Raw genomic sequence first — 27,832 nt, forward strand, 5'->3', positions numbered from 1 at the left:
AAAAACAAATAAAAAGGGCAGTGTAAGTTATAAACTGTTTGCAGATTAACAGGTTGGTTTAGGTAGTCTTGATAACATGAGTTTTGCAACTAGTAGTTTTCTATACAAGAAATAAATAGCCCAACTTCTCAGAGGATTTGTGCATACAATCGCCATATTCCTAAGGCCAGCAGAGCAGTAACCATTTGAAATGTCAGGACCAGCAAGAGTGAGTCTCAAAACATTGAGACTTAATGGCCAAAAAAACAGACTTACATATACTAACTCCGAGACGGCCATTTCTTGGAATATTCCATGTTCTCTGAGGAATGACAATTGGGAAATTAGCAGATATAACTTCTGGGGTGTTTGGGTAAGTTTGCCCCCCCACACACATATATATCAGGGGTGTTTGTGTGGAATTTCCACCCTACAAAGAAGAAGTTTAAAGGAGAAGGGAGATGTTCGAGATTCACTCTTCTGCATTTTCAATTTTTTTTTTTCTTGCATGTTGTCACTCTGCATTTCAAGTACTGACATTTCAATAGGAATTCCACCTGGATGCAGATAAATCTGGTTCCTTTTTCCTATCCTGGTTTAGGGATGCCAGTTCCTTCTCCTCTTTGTATTCTCCATCCTGGTTTTCTACTCCTGTTCTCCTTCACTGCTCTGTCTTCATTTTATCCAGTGTGATATCATTCATTATGTTTGCTTAACAACAAAGTTTGAGAATTACTATTGCTGAAACTCTGCTCTGTCTTCCATCTCACTGTAATTTTTATTTAGCCCAAGCCCACCTGTACCTCTTTCCTGATATGTACCTATAGAAGTTATTGTTCTTCTTTTTTCTGACAAATCCCTTTGCTGCCCTTACTGCCTTTGCTGCTCATCTGTTTGCCTCCTTGTGATTGTCTCTTTCTCGTCCCTGTCTAGTCTCCTCAATGACTTGTATGACTTCACACTTGTCCTAATTGTTAGTCCTAACCTTTGACATGCTCAAACCAGTCTTTCCATTTTTGTCTCTTCTACAAAATATTGTCCACAACCCGGAGTACTCAGTCTTTGGCCATTCTCATATCTTATTTATCACTAATTTGCCTGTAGATGCATAACTTGTCTTTGAACCCCCTCTTCCCAGAACTCAGCATACTCTATCCCCTGAAATCCCACACAAAAAAATTTTGCCTTTGGTTTCTGACCACCCCACCCAGTCTAAGTCACACAATGGCATAATCACAGGTAGATAATAATACCCACACCTGGACACCCTTTATACTATTGCATTTGATATGACCACATTCAAATTTCTGCAATTTTGATTATGGTTCCACAGCAGCCATCTGAGTACAGTCTGATCCAAGAACTCATCCACGTCCTTGAAATTCACATCTGACATTCTGATTCGGTGAGACTGAAATCTCCCGTAGAATATCCTATTCCTTGATTTTCTCTTCTCCAGCTTTGTTTTCCTCTTCCCTTGAGATTTAAGGGGACCTTGCTGTGTCTACAAAGTAAAAAAAAAACACATTTCAGTCCACTACCACTAATCTTTCCTATACCTGAGTTGCCAGGGTACTTAATCTAATTCTGATTTTGGCAGCATCTTTGCCCCTTCATGGACTGGTATTCTCTTCCTCTCTGACCTTACATTGAATATTGTTCCTTATACAAGTCACTACTCTTCTCCATTCCTCTGCTCTTAGTCATTCCTAAATAACCTATACCATGGCACAGTCATGCGACCCCCCCACCCCCATTATGGATAGCCTGCTTGCAGCTTCCCCACCTTCCTTCCCATCTGTTTTCAGTAGATAGTAATATCACATGGCTTTGTGTTGAGACACCATTGTTTGCTCTTCTGGTCTGTGTTCTGCCCATTTTCTTGTAGTGTCTATTGCCAATGTACATACGTCCTTCTACTAATGTGACAGCCCCCTCCCTTACATCTTAGTTTTACATAGAATGTTAAATATGTACCTTTTCAGTACTACTTTCCCTTCTGGTCAAAGACAGAGACTTTTTCTAACACAGATCCTGACTCACAACTAGGCCTTGTCATCCTAAAAGTGTCAAGCTCTTCCAACTTGTCCACTGAAACTGTCAGTTGCATTCTGTTTTTTTTGCTTCTTTAATATACTGGCTGATAGCAAAGGTAACACTTCTGAAATTACTGCTTCCAACTTATTTTTCTGGCACATATTTGACATTTACCTTGTCCTGATTATTACCACCTCAGCTGTCTCCTCTGACAGATCATGTATGCATACGTGTACCAAAGGAGTCATCTCATTTCTCATGTCTTCATATGTCTAAGCTCATGGCCAAGTCTGCTTCCCTTACCAAAAGACTTAATTCCCTTTGTGACTGACCCAATTATCACCACCACCTCTTGCCTCTTTCCACAGTGGGTCAGTGAGTCTCCTCTCATTCTTTACTTTCTTTTAATGGCTTTAGCCTTCTTTTTCTTCTTGCAACTTTCTTCTTGAAAAGCACAACTTTTGTCCCTCATCAGTATCGTTGCTGACTGGTCCCTTACCTACATTGCTCTGTATACCTTTCTCATCCTTCTTGTACTTTTCTTACAGGACGGTTACACTCTTGTCCACTTCTGGCTATCTCTCCTCTTATTATTGCTTGACAAACTCGGCTCCCATTACTTATCTTTACCTCTTCTCCTTTCCTTCCTCTCCATCTTTTCATGCTGGTCTCTTTTTTTTTTTTTTTTGTCTGGTTACATAGTGGACACCATCTTCTTGACGTCTTTACCAATCTATCTCTTTTTCCCTTGCTGAAAGAGACCTAAGAAAAAGAAGATGTTGCAATGAAGTTAAGAAAAAAAATGAATCATTGCTTGTACTAAAATGATTGGAGAAAACACAGACATTTTGTGTGTAGGATGGAGTTTCCATCACTTTTTTGGGGAATGTAAACAAGGAATGTGTATCTACTTCTACTGTTGTACTAATGAATCTAGTGGAGCTCTAGAAAGTCATTACAGCAGATGTCTTCATCATCCTTTGATATACTTTGTTCCTGTAACTTTCACTTGCATATTATTCTAATGTAACTGCATTTTATGCTGTTACTTATCTTTTTTTTCTGAATTCTGTGTTCTTTTTCTACCAGAAAATGACTAATTAAATCAGTATCCTATTGATCATTACAAGTCAGTGTTTTCAAAATTCATTGTACATTCATAAATTCATTGCCATATAATAGGTTTTTACTATTTGTACTTACAATAGCTTAAACATTCTTCACAACAAAAAACTACTGTAGTACATTATTGTAATATGTCTAATAGCAAAATGTTAGCCTGAAAGCAATGCAGCAGAGACTTTGTCAGTCTGAAAATCTATATCATAATGGCTGTGTTTGCTACATTATCTTCATGTTGACAGAGTCATCACAGGGGTGCACAGATCATTATTACTCCTGCATCACATTTTGAAGAATATTTTGTGTTTTTAACAGGAAAAAGATTCACAAACTGTTATTCACAGAGGTGTGCAATGCATCAGTGCAGTGTTAATGCTGTGGAGTTTGTTGCACAAAGTGCCCAAAAAAACTAATTAGGTATATAGCAGGCAAGAGATAGTGCTGGCATATGATGCAAAAGCCTACATGACAATGCAGATGGAGAGTGGTAACATACTGTCAGGTTATCCCAGCAGAATATTAGGGAAGCAGCACTACCATACCACACATGCATGTCCCTCTGTGCGAAAAGCAGGTCAAGTGGTCATGTACAATTTCAAAGCATCAAGCAGTGCACTGTGGTGAAAATGATCAGGTAGGGCAGCATAGCACAGCACCCAAATATTTCAGCAATGTGGGCGTGCACAATAAAATGTAAACAAGTTGTTTTTCTTATAAGCAATGGGGAAAGGGGTAGATAGAAACTAAGATAGGTGAGGGGTGCAGCAAGTACAGGGAAAATGCAAGAGTAATCATTATAGAACAGATGCTGGCGGAAGGAGTTTTTGTTAGGCTACATCCCCTTTGCACTATTAAAGGAAAAGGCTAGATGGGAAAGTAAGTTGGGATGGGTTTGAGTGGACATAGGAATAGTAAGTATAGATAGCAGGTGTTGACAGAACAACATGGATCTCAGAAACAGGCAGGAATGGTATGCATACACAAAATGGAGTGGGCAGCAAAGGAATACAGACATATGGTGGGAAGATGATTGGTGATGGGGATAGCTGGGCAATGAATGAGATATGGACAATAACTCAGAAGGAAGGGATAATGCTTTGAAGAGGATATGGTGGGCTGCTGGCACTGCTGACTGCTAGACTGACACAGAAGGTAACATGCTCTTACATCACACTTCTGATTGTCTGCTTGTTCCTCTGGAGTCTGGATAGCCATGCCATGCATTCTGAATGACACAACAAGTCATTCTGAAATGTGTTCCATGCTGCAGTTGTGGTCAGGCAGTTACCTGCATATCTCAGCAGCCACCATCCTGCACACCCAGTGCTATGTCAGCATAGGTAACACTTCCTGGCCACCTTCAAAAGAGGAACCTTTACCCCCAACCCCTGCTAAAAGGCTGTAATAGAGAGCACCAGGGATTCTTCAAAGTCATCTCCAGTGGGTGAGCCATCAACACCTCCCTAAGAGGAAGACACAAAGCACACTGGAGATCTAGCAACACCACCTTCTCTGCCTCAACTGGACCTAAATAAGGGAAATACAATGAGAAAAAATTATATGACACGCATGACACGAACAGCATTAGAGGTGTAGGTCAGTGATCCAGGTACAAACATGCATTATGTCCTCACCTGTGCAGCTGCTAAGCTTTATCCATGGAATATGTGAGGACATGTGCCCAGTTCACAATGACATTGGAGTATCAGAATAATGACACAATAGTGCTAATGAGGTCACTGGTGGAGACTCTTGCCTCCATGTGTGCATATTTGCAACATTGTCTGTAGTGCAACAGCTAGCATGCTCACCTTTGGTGCTGAAAGACTAGAATTTTGTGGGTACTATTTCCACTCCATGTGATTGTATTGCTGACACTGCAGTGCAGCATTATCGAGTGCAGCACTTCATAGTGAGTTGTCCTTTGTATGAGTTGTTGTGTTAGTGATAGCTCAGGTGTATGTAAAAGATCCCATGGCCTTAATGAAAAGTATAAGGGATGATCCCAGATTCCCTTAACAAATTTATCCTACTAGTAGAAATACCATCTTAGGAGACCCTTGAAAAGAGGACACTAGTCTAGTGTGACCAACCTGGTCAACAAAGGAGAATTAAAAATAAAATAAAACATTACAATTCCTAGCCAGTCTACCTTCCTTAGCCATGTCTGTGACTATTAGATGGTAATAATATAAGGTGGATGATTTGCATATCTAGCTCAGATCTCAGCTGTACTGTCACTTCCTGCATACTGAAATTCCAGAGGGTCATCTAGGTGGTAATTGCAACCAGTATGCTAATGTGAAACAATATGGCTACATATCTAGTGTGCCCAGGCACACCAAACATATGCACACACACACACACACACACACACACACACACACACACACACACACACACACACACACACACACACACACACACACACACACACACACACACACACACACACACACACACACACACACACACACACACACAGGAAGGAAGGAAGGGGCATCAGCACCATCACCCAAGAAGACTGTAATGGAAAAGCAACAACAGGTAGCCTCACACCTAAGCCCAAGCAGTGAATTACAATACAGCTTGAAGTAGCAACATCAAGTCCAAATGTATGGCCCATGGTGAACACATAATGATAGTGTGGTGATTCACAGATCAAACTTGCATACATACATACATTCATATGTATATTAGGTTATGTTGTCAGTCAAGTCACACTTTGCATCAACTATTTCCACATTTTACTACGCAGGAGCAAGAAGAGATTGTGTCACACTCATTCTTGTACATAGGTGGCTAGGGATACAATAATGAATACCTGTCTACATAATCTGAGAGTGGGGTATACTACAGGAGTGTGAGGTGGGAGTTTCTAATAACTGTTCATTCTGTATGATATACCATAACTTAATATAAAACCATGGGGTTTAACTATGTGTCAGTTGCCCTAAGTGGAGGATGGAGGCCCAAGGTGGTGGGTGTTCTATGTTATATACTATGTTATCCTGCAACAGGGTGGGGGTCTTCACTATATGATGGTGGCCCAATGTAGAATTGGAAGTCCTAAAGTTGGTGGTACTCTGTGTTATGTACTATGACCAACTGTGAGAAGGTGGGGGAACCACTACATGATGGAAGTGTGATGCAGCACAGGAAGTCCCAAGGTGAAGAATATGCTGTAGCAAATATGATTTCCTCTTGCAATTTGCTTGTGGTGTGACACTATGTGACTATGATCCTGGCTAGTATGCTGGCTTCTTGCAATGAAACTTGTGCTCCCTCCTGACAGGGAAGTTGTGCAACTGCAGGACTGCAACCTATATGAGGTCTGCACATGAGGTGTCTTATCACTGGAGGCCAAGTGTCATAACCTCTGATGACGGGGGGCTGTGGAACAAGGTGCACATCCAGATGCAGATTAGGCCTATGCACAGTACCGCACAGACTTTTCCTCAACTTCTAACAACTCCGCTGGTGAGTGTGGTGATAATGGCACTCACAATGATCCTCATGGAGACTAATGTGGAAATGCTGGTGCCCCCAAGACTTCAAGACACCGATCATTCTTGCTCCCCTGCTATCCATGTCTCACAGATGGCATCTAACACTGCAGTGATGTCCACGATGGACTGGATGATATTACTGCACATCTGATGATGATTCCTGAGTGCTACTCACATGTAGGGGTAATCTGTGAGATGTGACAGTATCATGAATCTCTGTGGGGCTGCAAAATGGTGTATATATCCACTTCAGATTAAATGCACAAATTAGCTGATGCTGTTGCACACACACACACACACACACACACACACACACACACACACACACACACACACACACACACACACACACACACACACACACACACACACACACACACAGATAATTGCTGATTGCAGAAGTTGGGGTGGGTGATCCCACCTAATTATGGGAACTCATGCTGTGCTGTGTCATGTTCTTCTGAGGATAAGGCCACACATTCAGTCTAATTTGGAGTATGCACACTCAGGATGGTGATGGATAGAAGCCCATTTATTTATTTGACAGTTGCTGCCCGGGCTAATCCAACTGAGCTGAAGCCATTTTTCAGTGGATGCCCAGGGAGAAAAGCTCCACAAGTAGGTATACACAAGTACAGTGTGAACAGCTCCACAAATATGTATACACATGTACAAAATGAACAGTATAACATGAATACTCAAAGTTACAGAAAAAATCAAATAAAATACTTGGGAACATTTCAAAGTATTTACAGCCAACATTATAATCTTCTCCAGTTCAATCATTATAGAGAGTGAGACCCAGGTTCAATTAATAGCTGCTATGCTAGTTGAGTATTACAGTAGTAATGGCTATTATGCAGTAGGGGGAGTAGACAGGAGAAGGAAGAAGGTTAGGAGAGAGTGATTTGAATCCCATGTATCTGCGTTTTTTTATCATCGTGATCCTCTATCAGAGCAGAAGTGCTATTGTGCCATTCCTTGTAAACATACAACAAATCAGAAATCAGAGTGAGTATGGGCATTGAGGGCAAAACCATGCCCATGCAAGATGTACCATACACAACAAATCTACCTCCCCTGCCATCTCAACATCACTAGATGCCTGATGTACCAAAACAGTACATAGCCAACATTTGCAGTGATCAGTTTGCAGTGTCTGTGAGCAACACAGTTGTACAGTAATCTGGTATAAGAGGTACTAACATGGCACACCATCTGCCATGAGATGACAAGGCAGCTCCATCTTTATATCAGTGTCATTGAGCAGTGCAATTGTATAGTAATCTAGAATAAGAGGAAATAATCGGTGGAACATCCACTCATACATGTGGGGTGGTTCAGTTTTATGTCAAAGTACAGTCCTCCAGGGATATTCCCACTACCTATATTCTCTTGTAGAGACACCAAAGACTCTTCTGGCTCTGCCAGATTGTTGCTCTTGAGTTGCTCCTTTGTAGTTGACCTCTTAGCTGCTATGTAGAATGATTTTTTTATTGGCCTTGTGTAGCATGTTTTTGACACATTTATGACACTGCTGTAATGTGCAATTTCATCCCCCTACATTATTTATGCCACAAACCACTGTCTGCCACCTTTAGCATGTAAAGACAAGTCAGTGTCCCTCTCCCCAGAAGCCACTATCCATGTGTCCTAAGTACTTGTAGCAAGAAATAATTTTAGCATGGCTGAAATTGTCATGCTTCTGCCATCCAACTCATCTTTCAGACATGCAAATACCTGTGAGTCCATTGCACAGAGGCTGGTAGAATGACATGACAGCTCTAGAAACAGATTTGGCAATACAGTACATGTTGTGGTTATACAGGCCAACAGGTATATATATCTAGGGTAAGATATGCATTCTTGCTGCTGACTGGTGAGGTCACTTAGGTAACAACCAGAAATATATCTTTATTGTATCACCTATAGCCCAAAATCATGGAAAAGTGTATCCATAAACAACTAACAGTCAACATGGATTTAGACCTTCTCACAGTACCACAAACACTACTTGCATACATATGCAGACGATTCCACTATAATGCACACGCTTCTCTCTCAGACTGAACTCTGTCACTTACCCAAAAAGCTTTTACACTGTTGAACACTGGTTCTGTAATAAACAAAAGATTGGTTCCTTATAGAATCAAACTTTATAGAATCAAACCATTCCTACACCTGAAGCTCGGACCACCTTATCATGTCATAACTAAAAAAAACTAGGGCTGCTTGAACTTCCTAACAGGGCTGATGATCAGCAGCTCTTAACTGCTCAAAACTATGACTATACTAAAATAAAATTGTAGAAAGGGGAACACAGCATGTAGGTATACAGCTAATGTATGTAACACCATAAAGAAACACACACATTTGACATGTCATAATAGTTGTGTAACAGTAGCAGACATACAGAAATAGGCTGTCTTGGTACCTTCTACAAACATGAGAAATATGTAGGCTTACATATCTTTGCTGCCAGCCTTCAATACAGTTATAATGTTACTGCTACAATGTCTATGAACTGCTGCATTTCCCTGTAGCATACTGTCATATGTGAGCTCATACTGAGACCTGGGAAACTGAATGCGTTACGCTGCTTACTGAATAGCTGTGCAGCAGGAATCATACTACAGGCATGATTCACAGACCACTACCTTGCTTCTCATGACAGCATCACAAATGTAAGTGGAAAGTCAGGAGAGTGGCAATTTCTGATAGTACCACCTGACACCCCCCTCCCCACATGATGAGCAAAGGAGAGCAAAGTAATGCATTATCTCTTTCATGACTATTAAAAGGAGCAGCTACTGGGCTCATATTGTAGTGCTTTTATGAACATTGATTTTTGGTATGACCTGGCTGACATCACCAGGATGGGTTAGCAGTGCAGATATTGGTTTGATGACTTACAATAAAGGAACTCTAATGATCTCAATGTATGTGAATGTGAGGTTAGGCAGGAGTAGCATAAATAGCGCATTAAGTATTTTTCACTTGTTTTTATATCTGCAGTTTTTATTTTGTTAGTTTGTTTTATCCTGTTCTAGGTTTGGAATTGCTGTTGTTTCTGCTGGGTAATTGCCCACCTCTTCCTAATAATTGCATCAGCAGCTGTATAGCTCTTCCATGTCAAGGGCAGGTGGTGGTGATGGTGACACTACATATGATACGCCTAGCCACTTTGTAAGGTTTTGCAGGGCCCTGTTTATAGTTGTAGTCATACTGTGCCATGTAACATTGATTGCACACCATCTTGTGGGTCCCATTTTATACCTGTGTCATACTTTATTTATTGTACAGAGGAGAAATGCTTGCTTTCTGTTTGTCACACAGCAATGGGAAATACTTTAAGGATTATGTACATTGTTCTAGTATTTCACATTATAGGTCCCGTTGTTTCTTGATGCTCTCTTTCTTTTTCACCATGAACAAAACATGATGCAGATTTTGTCAATTTCTACAAGAGGAAAAGGACCCTTGCAGATTGTGCCATGGTTAGTTCACCACACTAGGGTTAGTTTGTTAATCTTCATTTCATTGTTAGGTTATTCACTTATGACACTCCTCTCAGCTTGCCTCATCACTACAGGTCTGCACAATAGATTTTCAGGTACCTCCACCACAGCACACCCCTGCCGAGGATGTAACTTAAGTACAGGAGGATGATGTTGCCACAAGTGTGGGGGGATTCTAGTTACTCATAATGTGTACCAATCACAAGTGATGCAAGTGGTTAAAACTCCAGTAGCTTGACTGATAGGCAGATTATGGAAACTAACGGTTAAGCATTTTGACATTTCAAAGTATAACATAGCCCTATGAGCAAATGTGAGCATGTGTTTGTGTTTTGTAATATTTTAATTAAATGATGAACGATTGGATGCATTGATGTGTTCTAAATTGAAGTTTAACTGACTATCGGGTACCATCCGTATTACTTATTAAATGTGATCTGAGGAAGAACTTCGCCTAAGTCGCTTTATTATCTGTTGTTTTTTCGTGAAAAGAGTTCGTTTATGGTATTCTGAAACAGCATCTTCTTTTTGGTTGGTGAATCCATCAGTGTTTTTTACTGCATATTGCCCTTCCACTTTGACTGGGGATTCTATTGGCATCATCCGGTATATTTCAATAGCCAGATTATGGTCTTTATAGACAGCATCATAGACCAGATAATAGATTTTGTTGACTATGCAGCCACCTACAACTAGGCCACTAGAAGTGGATGCAAACCATACCACTAGCCATCCTGATCTAAGTGGTGATGTATCCATGTAACAATTCTGTGGCTCTAGAAGGGGGTGCATATTAGGTATGTCTACCCCACCCATTCTGCAGTGACATGTGCTTCTTTTCTCATGTTCTGCTCCATACCCTGTGCCTCTTCAGCCTCTCTCCACCAGCATTTGTCTAATCTCTGTTTGTCTCAGCCCCCCCAATGCCTTCATGTGAGTGTTAATATGGTAAAAATATTTTTTGAAAACTGCCACAGAGGTAATGATAGTCTTTGTATTGTTCATATTTTGGTGTAGCTGTGACTAAGGCTTTTGCTGTATACTTTCCCATATTTTGTATATTTGAATACTTTCTGACTTTTCTCACTTTGTACAGTTTGTTGCTACAAGTATTGGGCGGAGATGGAGAATGCAGGGGTGTGGCACTGGACAGCAGGATTATGGCACTAGACAGAAGGGCAGATAATGAAATAAAGTCACTTTTGTAATACAGTTTTCTAGTCATAACCATAACATACTAATTTATGAGAAATGTTCTATTGAATTTTGAGAACTACTCCAAATACAACTATAATTCTTTCAGTACATAATTAAGATTAAAAAAGCTCCACCTGGTACTTCAGTCATATGTTATTATTCTAAATATCATGTTGTTCATTATGAAAAGAATTAGGACTAGTCCCCTTCTCAGGTAATGCTAAATCTTGTGACATGTTTTCCTTCATCACATTTCATTTATATGCACACTTCTACTAACAAAGTTATCATTCTTTGTGTGAAAATATTTAAAATAATGCAGCATGAACACATTTATAGTAATTTTGCAATGATAGCAGGGTATATATTACTGAGTGGTTAAAAAAAAGACTCATTCAATGATACTGAATAAAAATTAAAATAAATAACGTGCCTTGATTTGTGTGTTTAATATTGCAAAAATTAGGCTGAAGCACAATTTCTAATAAGTTATTTTTTACTGTCGCTTTTTCAGACTATGAATACCAGTGAGCACACATTTAAGTGGTTCTGCAATTATTTTACTATACTAGTATTGAGTTTCATAAGGTCTACTCATTTATATAAAATGTTTTTGTTAATTATTTGGATGTGATTATTACCCCGCCCCAAAAAATGATTTTTTCTTTTATTCAAATCTGTAAAATGTGTATAGGAAACCAACTTTTTCTAACAGTTTCCTCCATTATTCTAATTATAATCCTTTTTCACATAAACAGGGACTTGTTACAGGACAGTTGGTTAGAATTGTCAGGATGTTTTCCAAAAAAGTTTTGAAAGAAAGGGCAAGATTATCTTTATGTTCCAAGAAAGAGGTTATCCTTTGAATTTGTTGAAGAATACTAGTGATGAGATTAATAGTAAATTGGGAAATCTTTACAAATGATCACTTTGGAGAGGTTTAAATGTTTGCAGTAAGACTTGTACACAAAGTTCTGACAGCTGGTGGGGGTGTCCAGGACTAAACATTTTGAAAGGGCATTAGTGACTGAATTTAATAATCACGCAAAAGTATTTAGATATACAGTCCAAAATAATTGGAATATTTTTAAAATTAATTTTGATTTGTATAAATTATTAGATGAGTGCCCGCACATTACATCTAAGAAGGTCCCCAGTTTTAAAAACACACTTAAAGAATCAGAGAAGATGAGTGTTTTTGATAAGCTAGGGAAAGGTACAAAAAAGTTATAATTGTAATCAGTGTGAATACATTTTATTTATTTATTTATTTATTGACCGGATTAGTCCATCTGAGCCAAAGGCCCTTTTTCAGTGGAAACCCAAGGAGAAAAGCATTTAGAATCAAAACTGTGTCATAATTGCATAGAATCAAATACTGTTTATATGAACTATATACCTGCAAGATACAAGTAATTAGGGTAGTGAGAAGTGTGTTTAAAACAATCACATATCTGATTGGAAAATAAGATTCATTCCAATGTTGCAAGTAAATAGAGTAATTGTAGGACATCTGGTGTGTTGTATATTGCTCTTTGTTCCTCCTGTCCATACGTTTATATTGGGAAAAATGGAACAAACTTTGAGAACGCAAATATATGAGCACTGTTACAGCATCTTAAAGAAAAACACTAAGAATGCTTTGTATAGATGTGTTGCAATGTACTTGTTTTGAAAAATTAAAATCTGATATTCTTGACAGAATTCCAAGGGACTCAAGGAGTGGACAGCAGGAATCTATGTGGAATATAGAGAAGTTATGTGATAACGAAGAAACGATTCAACAAAAGCAGGTTTAAAGGATTTGCTATTTATACTGCAAGTTTTAATGATTCATGCTGCAAACCATTAAAACTATTATTTTTTGCATAATATGATGGTTTAATTTGTTTATACACGGGAGAGAATGTAGTTGCTTGACAATGTTATATTTGATATACTCATTCATAGTTTTATGTAATTAAGTGCACTTATTTCATATGTACTGGATGTGAATTAGTTATATAATTTGAGTGGGTGTTTTATAAACACACAATGCTGGGTTTGTTCATTTAAATGTGGTCTGGATAGATTTTGATTAGCTCTGAAGAAGTCCTTATTAATGTAGTTGGAGGAAGAAAGCATCTAACTTTATATTAAAAAAAGTCTGACAGCCTTTTATTTGTGATTTTTTGGCATTGCCACACTGTTGTAGTTTCAAGCAGTGTTTTTTTGGTTATTACTAAAGTAGCAGAACTGCTCAGCTGTGCATTAGTTCTAAGCTGTTTCCTGTCTTTCCTGTAACTAGTCTAGTCCAGATACAGATTTGCTGTGTTCAGGACTGTTTGTAAGCTTCTGAGCTCCCCACAAACCTTTCTGTGTTGGAGGAAAGCCTTTTAGCTTATCAGTGGGAGTGGTAAGCACTAGGTAGCCTATCTATCACAATAGAAGTGGTTCCCGACCAAGAAATTATAGTTTATTGGCTGTTTCAGCAGTTTTTCCATCTCGTTCAACTTTCTGGTTTAAAAGCTCACGTCTGTGCTTGTTTCCTGCCTTTACTGTAACTAGTCGAGTCCAGATACAGATTTGCTGTATTCAGGTCTGTTTGTAAGCTTCTGAGCAGTGCCAAAAACGTTGCTCTTCAATTTTTCCCTTAGATCTGCTAGTTCTCTCCTCTCCTACAGTTTTACTAGCTTATTAGTCTAGCACTTTACCAGACTTCTTGTAGCAATTATTGCAGCACACAAAAGTGATACCAGCACTAAACGTTCTACAAAGAAACAGCTCCAGTACTTATTATTAATGCCCACCCCTCCAGGCATGTCTAAAGGTCAGTTCCCTGTGCTTTCTCCTATTAACCTGGTGAACTTGGGCATCCTGAGGTAATGTAGCAACTGCATCATGTACACTGACAACATTCTCCTCTTACCTCCCAACACTCAGACTTGTGAGAGATGCACTTATATATCCAAACTGGAAGCCATGCACTCCCCAGCCAAGACTGGAATAGCTGGTCAAGAGGAGAAGGTCAACACTTGCACCACACCACATGGAGCACATAGCCCTCCAGAACACACAACAGCACTGCCTTCACATAAAAACACAAACCACACACCCACCTTCGCAGAGTCTCTCAATAAAAAATCTACCAAACAACAGAGGCCTCCAAGACAGAAATGCACTTGTCCACCACAACACAACACTTATCACGAGACACATAACTATTCTAAACAGTGTGGCACTCAAACAAAGACCCTAAGACAAAACAGCATGCCCAACACACTAGTCATAGCTGACTCAATAGTGAGGCACACTGATGTCCCACTCACTAGGTTGAATAAGGAGAAAGTAACAGTCAGCTGCCTGTCAGGTGCCAGGATCCACCACATAATGTACACACTCAGGTTCCTTAACAACAGGTACAAATATGACTCTGTCATTGTACATGTGGGTGTGAATGACCTGAGATGTACCTCCCTGGACTACATGAAAAGAGACATGGAAGAGCTCTTGGATTATGTAGCCCAGGCAGGTATGACCCTAGCCCTGAGCAGCATCCTACCACCACCCAGAATGATACCATAGTACAAGGAGAAAATGATTGATTTCAACAATTGGTAAGTTTCTGGTGTCATTCCAAGGGGATCCAGTATCTGTCTGCCTGGGATGACATGATTGACAGACCTCGATGCATTGCCAGAGATGGCCTGCATCTGCCACCCCTGGGCTTCTAGATATGGGCCAAAGCTCTTGCCACCCCTATAGTGCCTTTTTTAGGCTGTGTTCCAAAGACCAAATTACCACCATAACAGCTACAAACTAATGCAATCTGAGGGACATGCTTCTCAATGCTAGAAGTCTAAATCTCAAAATGCACTCACTCAAAGCACTCCTTAAAATGGAGAGAATTGACATTTGTGCTGTAACAGAGACCTGGTTCAAAGCAGCAGAAAGTGCCCCTGCACTACTGAGTTATAACTCATTCCACACCTTTTGGCCCCAGAACATAGACTGAAGCTTCAAAGGCGGTGGTGTTTCCATATTCATAAAGGATGCACACACCTCCAGAATGGTAGCCCAACATAAAGCATCAGAGATACTTCAGGTGCAGCTAACATTGGGTAAAACAGCCATTCAGGTCATAGCCTGCTATAGGTCCCCAACCATGTCCCAAGACTCACACTCCACTTTCCTAAGCACCCTGGAGAATATTATTGTCCAACCTAACACTCTCATACTGGGCAACTTCAACTACCCCTCCATTAACTTGGAAAACTACTCATGTACAAATACACTTGTCCAATGTTTCCTGGAATTCATTAATTCCAGTGCCTTGGACCAGCTCATTCTTACCCCACTAGAGGTAGCATCTTCCTTGACCTGGTCATTACTAACATGGACGACTGTTGCTCTACACCAATAGTCAACTCTTTCCTGGTTAGATCTGACCACAAACTAATCAACTTGGAAATCCACATCCCTCCCACCCCCATCCCCCCTGCAAAGGTAACTACCATGAAAAACATCTCAAAAGCTAACTTTGGGGTCCTAAAAACAGAGGTGGCTAACTTCACGACACCCATGCAAATGGAGAATAGCTGCATGACTGCAAAATCATACACCAATGCACTGTACGAACACATACACAAATGCATGGATCTTGCCATACCCAATAGAACCAAGACACTCTCCTCCAAAGAAAGAAAGACAATCTGGTGGTCTCCTGCCATAAACAAACTCTACAGCAGAAGGAAGAAACTGATGTGGAATAAGGTGAAGTCCCAAGACTGGAAAAACTCCCTTATCAGCCTCAACAAATAGTTGAGATCCCTCATCAAATCCTCTAAAGCTAGATATGAAAACAGAATTGCAGCAGATACTAAAGATAATCACAAGGCCTTCTATAGTTATATAAAGAATCTCCATGGCAATACCCAGATTTGTTCTGAGCAACTGCACAATAATACCTTCTATACTGAGCCAACATATATTGCCAATATACTGGTCTACAGATTCAGTGCCAACTTTACCCCCCCCCCCCAAAGGACCAGTGACAATGCCAGTAGATTTCCAGGCACCCAGTATTACTACTGCACAGGTTAAAACAGCATTGTCCAAAGCCAAGAATATAGCATCTATGGGACCTGACAATATTCCTGGCTGTGTTCTACATGAACTACAGAGTGAACTGGTATCACACCTGCATGCCCTGTTCAATCACAAACTCACCTTTTATTTTATTTTATTTATTTTACATTTGTTTACTGGGATAGTCCTACTGGACAAAGGCCATTTTCAGTGGAGGCCCGGGGAGAAAAGCTCCATAGTAAGTACCAAAATGAAACAATATGATTAACATTTTTTAAGAAGCAAATATGAGAAAAAACAACATAAAAACAATATTAAGAAATACATGAAAAACAATATAAAATAATACTGTATAAGCAAATATGGAACACCAAGATATATATATATATATATATATATATATATATATATATATATATATATATATATATACAGAGAATCAAACATAGTTAACCATATCTATTCATGCGATGTCTAAAATTTCCATACACAGTTAGTGTTTCATAAGACTGTAAAACTTTATACAGTGGTTGAAGTAGGCAGTGATTTTTATGGAGTGAATGAATAGATGGAATTATGTGATGCAAGGGCATAGCCATTTTTCCATTAAGTGCGATTTAAATGACGCCTACACAAAAGCTTCAAGAAATGAAGTCAATGGTACTACACAGAGGATCAGGGGATATTTTAGGGACCTTTTCTTAACGGGGAAAATTGACATTAAGACATATAACTATATTGACATCATGTCTTCCAAGATCCCCGTTATGTTTGGGATCCCTAAAATTCACAAAAGTGTTATTGATCCTCCTATGAGGGCTTTAATTGACAGCAGATCCTCTATCACTTACCCATGCTCCAAATTAATCACACACATTCTGGATAAATATATCAAACACATTCCAAGTGTGTGTAAGGATTCATGGACATTTTTGGACAACATAAACAAACTGCCATTTAATGTAGATGACAACTTGTTAACTATAGACGTCATCGACCTCTACACGTGTATACCGCATTTAGAAGCGGTTGAATGGACAGGGTCAATGTTACAGAGGTTTGGGGCGTCTAGGTTAGAGGTTGATCTGGTTATGGAACTACTTGAAATAGTTTTAACTAGTAACTATTTCTTATTTGACGGTGACTTCTTTTTACAGAAACGTGGGGTGGCGATGGGCTCCCCATGTGGAGCAGGTGTGGCAAACTATGTAATGGGGTACTGGGAAGCCAACATCCTGCACAAGCTTCCTGGTATCATGGCCCCTGTCACCTTTTACACTCGTTTCCTTGACGATATGTTCCTTCTGTTCAGGGGGTCAGAAACAGAAGCGAAAATCTTGGTGGATAATATTAGTAACTCCACTGAGTTCCTGAAGTTCACTTTTAAATTTTCTACTATCGAGATGGACTATTTAGATGTCAAACTTACGAAGGACCTTTGTCAGCAGTCCTTTAAGTCCACCGTCTTCAGGAAAGCCACATACTGCAACTCTTTCCTGCACTTCACCAGCTTCCACCCTTACAAACAGAAAAGATCTATAGTGAAGGGACAGCTGGTGAGGGCAGGAAGAATGTGTAGTACCTTAGTGGATTTCGTTAAGGAATGCTCCTTATTGAGGGAAATGTTTACCAATCGGGGTTACCCTGAGAAAATGGTTGGTGAACTAATTGAGGAAGTCAGATTTAAAAGATCCAGAGGTTTTTACACCCCTTTATTGACTAAGCAGAAGGTCCCCTCTATTGCAGTTAGTAGTCTTACAGATGATGTATCTACAAGTGATACCATGAGTAATAACGAAGATCATAGTGGGTCAGACATTGATGTATCTTTGAGTTTTGTTACTATTTTTAGTACTAACTCAAAAGCAATTTTGGACATTGTCCGTAAAAATTGGAGGTTGATATCTTCAAATCCATTACTAGCAGGAAAACTAGGAGGTGAACCTAGATTTACTTTTAAACGATCTAAAAACCTTAAAGAATTACTACAAAGGGATGCACAACAGCACAGTTTCTACAAAAGGAAAGGAATGTCCAGATGTGGATTCTGTAACTTTTGTAATAATGTTCGAACAGGGGAGTCATTTCATGTCAGGGACAGGAAGTATGTTATCAGGTATGCACTCAACTGTGAGAGCAAATCGGTCATATACATCGCCATGTGCAACTGTTGCCCGGTGTTCTACATCGGGAAAACTGATAGGCGTCTTCGAGACAGGATGTATGAGCACCTGTATGCAATTAGGACATGTAAAGATGATAATGCACTGGCCAAACATATTGGACTGTACCCAGGACATAGCTTTGGCTTCATGGCTAAAGACCATGTCCCCTTAAAAATCAGGGGGGGCCCTGTATCTTTAATATTAGAAAACTGTGAGTTAGACTGGCAGTTGCGCTTGGACGCTTTTTGTTTCCCTGGCCTGAACACTAACTGTAACATTGCCCCAGTACTTAAACTAAAAAGTTACTTTAGGTAAAACCTGCTAGTTTATTACACAGCCATTTACCACTGTTGGCTGGATCTGGGTATAGTAGTTTGCACTTACTTGATGATATGGCAGTTTAATGTGTCTTGTAACATCTTGAACACATATAGTGGGTCCGGTCGGCTGACTAGACTTTCGGTGATTTAGGGTTTGACCCAACCTAATAGTTAGGCTTCCCACATAGTTTATAGATGACCCTTTAGGAAGACATAACCGATATTTACGTGCAGAATCATTTAGGATGCACGCATGTTTGAAGGGCAGTGGGTAGTTCTTTCCTAGCCGTGCATGGCCATCATATAAACAAAACGACCTAAATCAAGCCTGTATTGAGTATACACGTGTTGCACATATATTTTATACATTGTATTTTTTTTATGCTTTCCATGTTTAATTGAATATATATTTTACACATTCATTCATATACTTTATATGGTAGTATGTTGTAAATATTAACGATAACTTTTCACTGTCATCCATATTTTCGCTAAGTGGTTGAGTTTTTGTCCATACAAGTGAATTTATTTTCTGCTATTTTAAAGTGATTTTAAATTTCAGATGTTTTCAATTTTAAACATTTTGCATGTGTTTTTAAACACAATCTGTCGGTAACAGGAAACAGGAATGTGTCACTTCCTGATTCAGTATTTTTAAATGGAGTGTTTTTGGTTTGAATTTGTGTCTCTGAAGAAGCCACGGTGGTCCGTGGCGAAAACGCTCTTTTGGTTTGTTCTAAATAAAAGCGTTAAGAAGCTTTGTGACTCGGTGGCGTTTTTGACTGCAAACAAGGTTCCTCCTTTGTGTACTTTCGGTTTGATTGGTTTACACTCCTTAAAATGGAGAGAATTGACATTTGTGCTGTAACAGAGACATGGTTCAAAGCAGCAGAAAGTGCCCCTGCACTACTGAGTTATAACTCATTCCACACCTTTTGGCCCCAGAACATAGACTGAAGCTTCAAAGGCGGTGGTGTTTCCATATTCATAAAGGATGCACACACCTCCAGAATGGTAGCCCAACATAAAGCATCAGAGATACTTCAGGTGCAGCTAACATTGGGTAAAACAGCCATTCAGGTCATAGCCTGCTATAGGTCCCCAACCATGTCCCAAGACTCACACTCCACTTTCCTAAGCACCCTGGAGAATATTATTGTCCAACCTAACACTCTCATACTGGGCAACTTCAACTACCCCTCCATTAACTTGGAAAACTACTCATGTACAAATACACGTCCAATGTTTCCTGGAATTCATTAATTCCAGTGCCTTGGACCAGCTCATTCTTACCCCACTAGAGGTAGCATCTTCCTTGACCTGGTCATTACTAACATGGACGACTGTTGCTCTACACCAATAGTCAACTCCTTCCTGGTTAGATCTGGCCACAAACTAATCACCTTGGAAATCCACATCCCTCCCACCCCCATCCCCCCTGCAAAGGTAACTACCATGAAAAATATCTCAAAAGCTAACTTTGGGGTCCTAAAAACAGAGGTGGCTAACTTCACGACACTCATGCAAATGGAGAATAGTTGCATGACTGCCAAATCATACACCAATGCAGTGTACAAACACATACACAAATGCATGGATCTCGCCATACCCAATAGGACCAAGACACTCTCCTCCAAAGAAAGAAAGACAATCTGGTGGTCTCCTGCCATAAACAAACTCTACAGCAGAAGGAAGAAACTGATGTGGAATAAGGTGAAGTCCCAAGACTGGAAAAACTCCCTTATCAGCCTCAACAAATAGTTGAGATCCCTCATCAAATCCTCTAAAGCTAGATATGAAAACAGAATTGCAGCAGATACTAAAGACAACCACAAGGCCTTCTATAGTTATATAAAGAATCTCCATGGCAATACCCAGATTTGTTCTGAGCAACTGCACAATAATACCTTCTATACTAAGCCAACATATATTGCCAATATACTGGTCTACAGATTCAGTGCCAACTTTACTCCCCCCCCCCAAAGGACCAGTGACAATGCCAGTAGATTGCCAGGCACCCAGTATTACTACTGCACAGGTTAAAACAGTACTGTCCAAAGCCAAGAATACAGCATCTATGGGACCTGACAATATTCCTGGCTGTGTTCTACATGAACTACAGAGTGAACTGGTACCACACCTGCATGCCCTGTTCAATCACAAACTCACCTTTTATTTTATTTTATTTATTTTACATTTGTTTACTGGGATAGTCCTACTGGACAAAGGTCATTTTCAGTGGAGGCCCGGGGAGAAAAGCTCCATAGTAAGTACCAAAATGAAACAATATGATTAACATTTTTTAAGAAGCAAATATGAGAAAAAAACAACATAAAAACAATATTAAGAAATACATGAAAAACAATATAAAATAATACTGTATAAGCAAATATGGAACACCAAGATATATATATATATATATATATATATATATATATATATAGAGAATCAAACATAGTTAACCATATCTATTCATGCGATGTCTAAAATTTCCATACACAGTTAGTGTTTCATAAGACTGTAAAACTTTATACAGTGGTTGAAGTAGGCAGTGATTGTTATGGAGTGAATGAATAGATGGAATTATGTGATGCAAAGGCATAGCCATTTTTCCATTAAGTGCGATTTAAATGAGTTTTTGAAATGGGTAAGAGTTGAGGCAGAAATCAGAGCATAAGGGAGGTTATTCCAGGTTCTATTTATGGTGTGAGAGAACACAGCTTTTCCTGCGGTATTGCTAGCCTTTGAGATACAGAGTAGAGATTTGTCAGATGAGCAGAGAGGACGATTTGTATTATAGTGGGTGAGAAGTTGGCCTAGTGTTGAGTTTTTTTCAAGATGTCTTACAACATTTTAGCCAATGGCTAGCTGGTAGTAATTTAGTAGTTGTGGAAGTTTTAACCATTGTAGTTCCTTTAGAGCCTCGCAGTGGTGGGTTCTGAAGGTGGAGTTATTTGCAAATTTGGAGATTTTGTTATAACATGACTCAAGTCTGGCAAGGTCAAGTTTTCTGACTTGGGTAAGTATAGGAGCGGTATACATTAGCGTGGATAGTAGGTGAGTCTGGGCAAGGGTAATCCGAGCTTGTCTTGTGAGGGATTTTCTGTGTTTCTATAGTGTTCCCATTTTTTTATGGAACTTTTTGATTGTTTGTGAAATATTGGCAGTTACAGTACAAAATTTCTGAACTCTGTTGGAGTGAATGAGTTAAGTATCATATCCTCCCATTGGGTCACTCTCTGTTGTTCACTACCAAACTTTATTCCCAGAATTTCTATTTGTTCTTTATTAAATTGAATACCTCTTATTTTTCCAGAGAACCTCAATCTTTTACTTTTTTCTTTATTAATACTTAGACCTAACACATTTAGTTCTTTGTCCAGTGTCTGAATAGCTATACTCATCCATTTTTTTATCAACTCATACTAAATCATTCACATAAGAAAATATTACTGGAATTTGAATTTCCTCTGGTAAATAATATTTATCTCCAATGTCGAAATTATCTTAGAAAATACTGCATTCAGAATTAATGCAAATAATATATTGCTTGCTGGACACCCTTGCTTAATAACACTCTTTATTTCTAATGTCTCACTTAACAAACCATTTAGCTCTAATCCCACTTTATTTTTGCTATATACACATTTCAACACAATGATTATTTTGTTGCTTATATTATATTCTGTCAATATGTCCCATAATGCTTCATGTTGAATCTTGTCAAATGCTTTACTTACATCGCCTACTAGCATTTTTAATTCTGTTTCCCTATTTATTACTTTGTCAACCAATTCTCTTATTAACATTATCAGTTCCTGACTTCCTTTTTCTTTTCTTTTAAATATCGTGTTAGTAATTTATTAGCCTTACTTACTATTCCTTTTTCTATTATTCTCATAAAGATCTTATAATCCACATTATTTAACATTATTAGTCACTAGTTTTTTTGTCTGTTCTTTTTCCACATAAATTTCATTGCACCCATACATATTTTTTCATTATTTATACATTCTTCAAACCATTCCTTCAATACATCAAAAAATATTCCTTGTGCCACTCTTGCATTATCCTTATACATTAGATATTCAAGTCCATCTAAACATGTGGTTACTTCTATATTTACTGTTATCAATCCATTTTTAAATTCTGTCATTGTAAAATCTTTTCTCCCATTCTTTTATTATCTTCTGTAGTTAGTTTTCTAAGTTCCATTCATTTTTCCTTGCAGTGTCGCATATAGACAAGGTTTTAAAAATATATGTCTTTTAACTGTGATAATTTCTTTTTGTGTATTCACTATACATCATTCCTCATTCCTTAACTGTCTTATTAATTTTATGTTTTCTTTAAACATTTTATTTAGATATGAAGCTACTTCTTTTTTCCTGTAAAAAATATCTTTGTTTAAATAACATTTTTAAAATTTTTTCTTGGTTCATTTCATATAACATTCTTTCTTTTTCTAGAAGCTATTTTTTATTGTCTGCTACACATTTAAATACTTGATTACTAATTTCTCTATATTTGCAACTATCTTGTGTTCTTTCTGCCCTTTTCCATTCTAATATCTCTTTTTTATATTTTTCTCTTAAATTAATCCACCAACTTGTCCAGTCTTTATAAAATTCTGTCATGTGTATATGATCTAGCCATAACTGATGCATTACTTTGTTTACATTCTCATTTTGCTCTGATTCATTAATTATTTTTATACATCTGCCTATTCTTATGTGACCTATTCTTTCTTGAATTTCTATCCAGATTGCTGCATGATCTGAAAAACCTGTAATTATAACTCTTTGTTGTAATATAAAAAGTATAACACAAATCACCCAATGGATAAACGGTCCACTGTGAAGCACAATATTAAGTATTCCAAAAGTAAAAACTATCACAGTGGAGCGAAGCACGGACTCCTCACTCATAGGCAAACAACTCTGCAATGTAAAAACCACTCTATGATGTAAAAAACAAACAAATAGTTTTAATATGGTTAGCGCTTTCACCACTGTTTAAGTGGCTTCTTCAGACCATAGACAAACGACAATAAAATACATTTCAAAAGATACTCACTATTTAAAACAAGTCCACAGGTGCTCGTAATCATCCCTACACTATCAACTGCAGATTCAAATGCTTACATTAAGAGTGGTGACGTATCTACATGATAACGACACATTTTAAAGCAAAACAGCATCTTCTAGTTTCCACATATATATATATATATATATATATATATATATATATATATATATGTTAACTATGCATTGATTTAATACATTCACTAACCCATTGCTAGGAATGAAAAAATTCCATCTACCTAAAGCAACGGGTCTAATATTATTATATTGTCTAGTGAAACAATGCAAGTTTTCAGTCCATTCAATGTCCAAACCCAAAGTGCCACTTAAGGCGCTAATTCAACTGTCACGTACATATCAAATTCTTCCATCACTCCCTTATGTGTCATGACTAAAATGTATATATATATATATATATATATATATATATATATATATATATATATATATACACACGCAAATGAGTCATTTCATTGCCCTAAGGCAACAGGTACAACAACCATTGCATTCACCTATTATCACCATCCAGATTCACCAAAGAATCAAATAATACATCTTTCTCATACATCATACACTGATCATCTTGATAATACATTATTGTACTGCTTTCATAGATCCCAGCAGACTTAAATAACCATCATAATACTTCACTTGTGTGCATATATGACACCCTTCATTAAATAATGGATATCTCTTACAGATATGCCTATCACAACTACTAAGAAGTTACGAGGCACAACCATAGGGTGTATCTTAGATGTACTGTATACAACATCCTAACAGCACTACAATACTTCAAACAACTAACAAACCATTCACATAAAAGGGAGCAAATTTCTGCTAAAGGATAATACATACAGCATACTTGATGTTACTCTAACATTCTGCTCCATATAGCATGTTTACTACTTAAGGGTCAGATGCTAGATACTGGTTATTAACTCGCTCATACAACCGTGAGCGTACCATCGCTGGTAATGCATTTTAATGTAACCAGCATATTATCATTTCCCCTCACTTCAAACTTCAAAGTAAGAATCTACTCTTATGGAAAATCAAATATGACAAAAATGACATTAACAAACATCATATAAAATAAGTAAAAATCTATAAATAACATTTATTTCTGTGTATTATAAACTATTACATACTCCCTATGATAGGGAATTCATATTAGTGAAGTGCTTCATCACTAATACAACTATAATATGACTAAAAATAATGCACATCATTCCACTTTTTGTATCATGTTAAAACATGAATAATAAATATATATCTATAACTGCAGCTAACTAAATTCAATAAAATCTAGGGCATGCAAATCATACAGCTCTGGATGTGTGTAAAATGACACATCGAGAGCCAAAAGCACTAATCCTATGGTTGTACATCCAATCCACCTCTCATCTCATTCACATCTAAATCAACATATAAAAACAGTCTAGTCTGCACATATAAATGATAAAATACAACTTTAAACAATGTATAATCAGTAATTCAAAATACAGTGTCAGCATTGTCTATAAGTGAATAATGAAAGGTATGATTACTCCTGAAGCTGCAAATGAAAACACTTATTAATCATCAACATGATATCTGCATATAAGATCAACTAAATTACTAATTTATATAATACTATGTGAGGAATTATAACTAAGTCAAAACATATGCACAATAGTACACATTTCTCTATCAAGGTGCCTGTATATGCACCCATAAAAATCCGGCCTCTAAACCAAGGTACCTATGGTCCATCTAAGATAATATATATTTACAACCTAGGTATGCCCCTACCATCCAGGACAGGCTTAATAGATACTTTACCATTAAGACCATGTCCTTTATCTGCTCTTAATTTCTGAATCCATCTAAGCTCAGACCTCTCAGTCCTATTCTTTATATCTCCCATTCTGGCAGCCATATCAATCCTATCTAAGACTGAAAACAAAAACAGATGTCTCTGAGTGGTCCTCTGCGAGAACCTAGATAGGGCACTCAGACCCTCCTATAGTCTGATACTATTGTTATGTTCCCTTATTCTTTCCCGTAGGGTGTGATTTGTCATCCCCACATAGAAGTGGGAGCAACAACCACAATGATCCAGATAAACCACATTTCTCGTGTCACAATTTGCTTTCACTTCCAACTTATAATGCTGGCTAGTATCTGGATGGGTAAAACTATTACTAATAAAAATGCTAGTACATTGATTACAGTGACCACGAGGGGTGGTCCCGCTCCTCACCTCTATCACTTCACCCATCTTAGGATAACAGAGCACCCTTTTAAGGTTCTTCTTATTCTTATAACAAAATCTAGATCTTTCACCAACTATCTTTTTATTCTTATCATCTGTCATCAACAAAGGCCAATGCCTACTAATAATTTCCCTAACCTTCCAAACATCCCTTGTATATGCCACTGATGCATGTACTTCCCTTCTATCATACATGTTCCTGGTATGGCCCTCATTATTCTCCACAGTTCTAGATGAAAAATATGGTCGAGCCCTTCCTGTCCTCATCCCCTTCACTTCCTAAGATGTTTTCTCAGCACTCTTTCTATCATATCCCCTCTGGGATAGGTTGTTCCCTAGTATTGCTAGTTCTTATTCAAATCCACTACCCACATTATTCAGTCTTGAGACCCGCATCCCTTGACCTTTAATCAGATTATTAAAAATATGCCTAGGGTGCATACTAGATCTATGCAGGAGGGTGTTCCTATAGCATTATTTCCTGTGTACACTTGTGCTGATCTTCCTATCACTTGATTTAACTATTCTAACGTCCGGATATTAAACCTGGTCACTTGAATAATGTGACATAAACTATCTATATTTCTAAGCTTCTATATTTACTGTTTTCAATCCATTTTTAAATTCTGTTATTGTAATATTTTCTCCCATTCTCTTATTATCTTCTGCAGTTAGTTTTTTAAGTCCCATCCATTTTTCCTTGTATTGTCGCATATGGCCAAGGTTTTAAAAATATGTCTTTTAACTGTGATAATTTATTTTTGTGTATTCACTATACATCATTCCTCATTCCTTAACTGCCTTATTATTTTTATGTTTTCTTTAACCATTTTATTTAGATATGAAGCTACTTCTTCTTTCTTCCTTGTAAAAAATATCTTTGTTTAAATAACATTTTTTAATTTTTTTCTTGGTTCATTTCATATAACATTCTTTCTTTTTCTAGAAGCTATTTTTTGTCTGCTACACATTTAACACATTTAAGTACTTGATTACTAATTTCTCTATATTTGCAACTATCTTATGTTCTTTCTGTCCTTTGCCATTCTGATATCTCTTTTTTATATTTTTCTCTTAAATTAATCCACCAACTTGTCCAGTCTTTATAAAATCCTATCATGTGTATATGATCTAGCCATAACTGATGCATTACATTCTTTACATTCTCATTTTGCTCTGATTCATTAATTGTTTTTATCCATCTGCCTATTCTTATGTGACCTATTCTTTCTTGAATTTCTATCCAGATTGCTGCATGATCTGAAAAACCTGTAATTTTAACTCTTTGATGTAATATAGTTAAACTTTCTGGTACTATAAAGTAATCAGTTTCAGTTCTCAGATTACTCCATCTGTAAGTCCAATGTTTGCTTTTCCATAAAACATTTTACAGCTTTTGATCATATCTGAAATAACTTTTACACCCCCCTTCTTTTCGTCTATATCTTAAATCACAATTAAAAAGTTCTACTATTATTACTTGCATATTTATACTCACATAATCTAGTATTGTCTATGCAGGATCTCTCTTTGTTTTTGTATGTATAGAGTAAAGTTATCCTGTATATCTGATTCTT

The sequence above is a fragment of the Protopterus annectens genome, chromosome 5.part0 (genome assembly GCF_019279795.1).
Source record: "Protopterus annectens isolate FY-2018-M chromosome 5.part0, PAN1.0, whole genome shotgun sequence".
Taxonomy (NCBI): Eukaryota; Metazoa; Chordata; order Ceratodontiformes; family Protopteridae; genus Protopterus; species Protopterus annectens.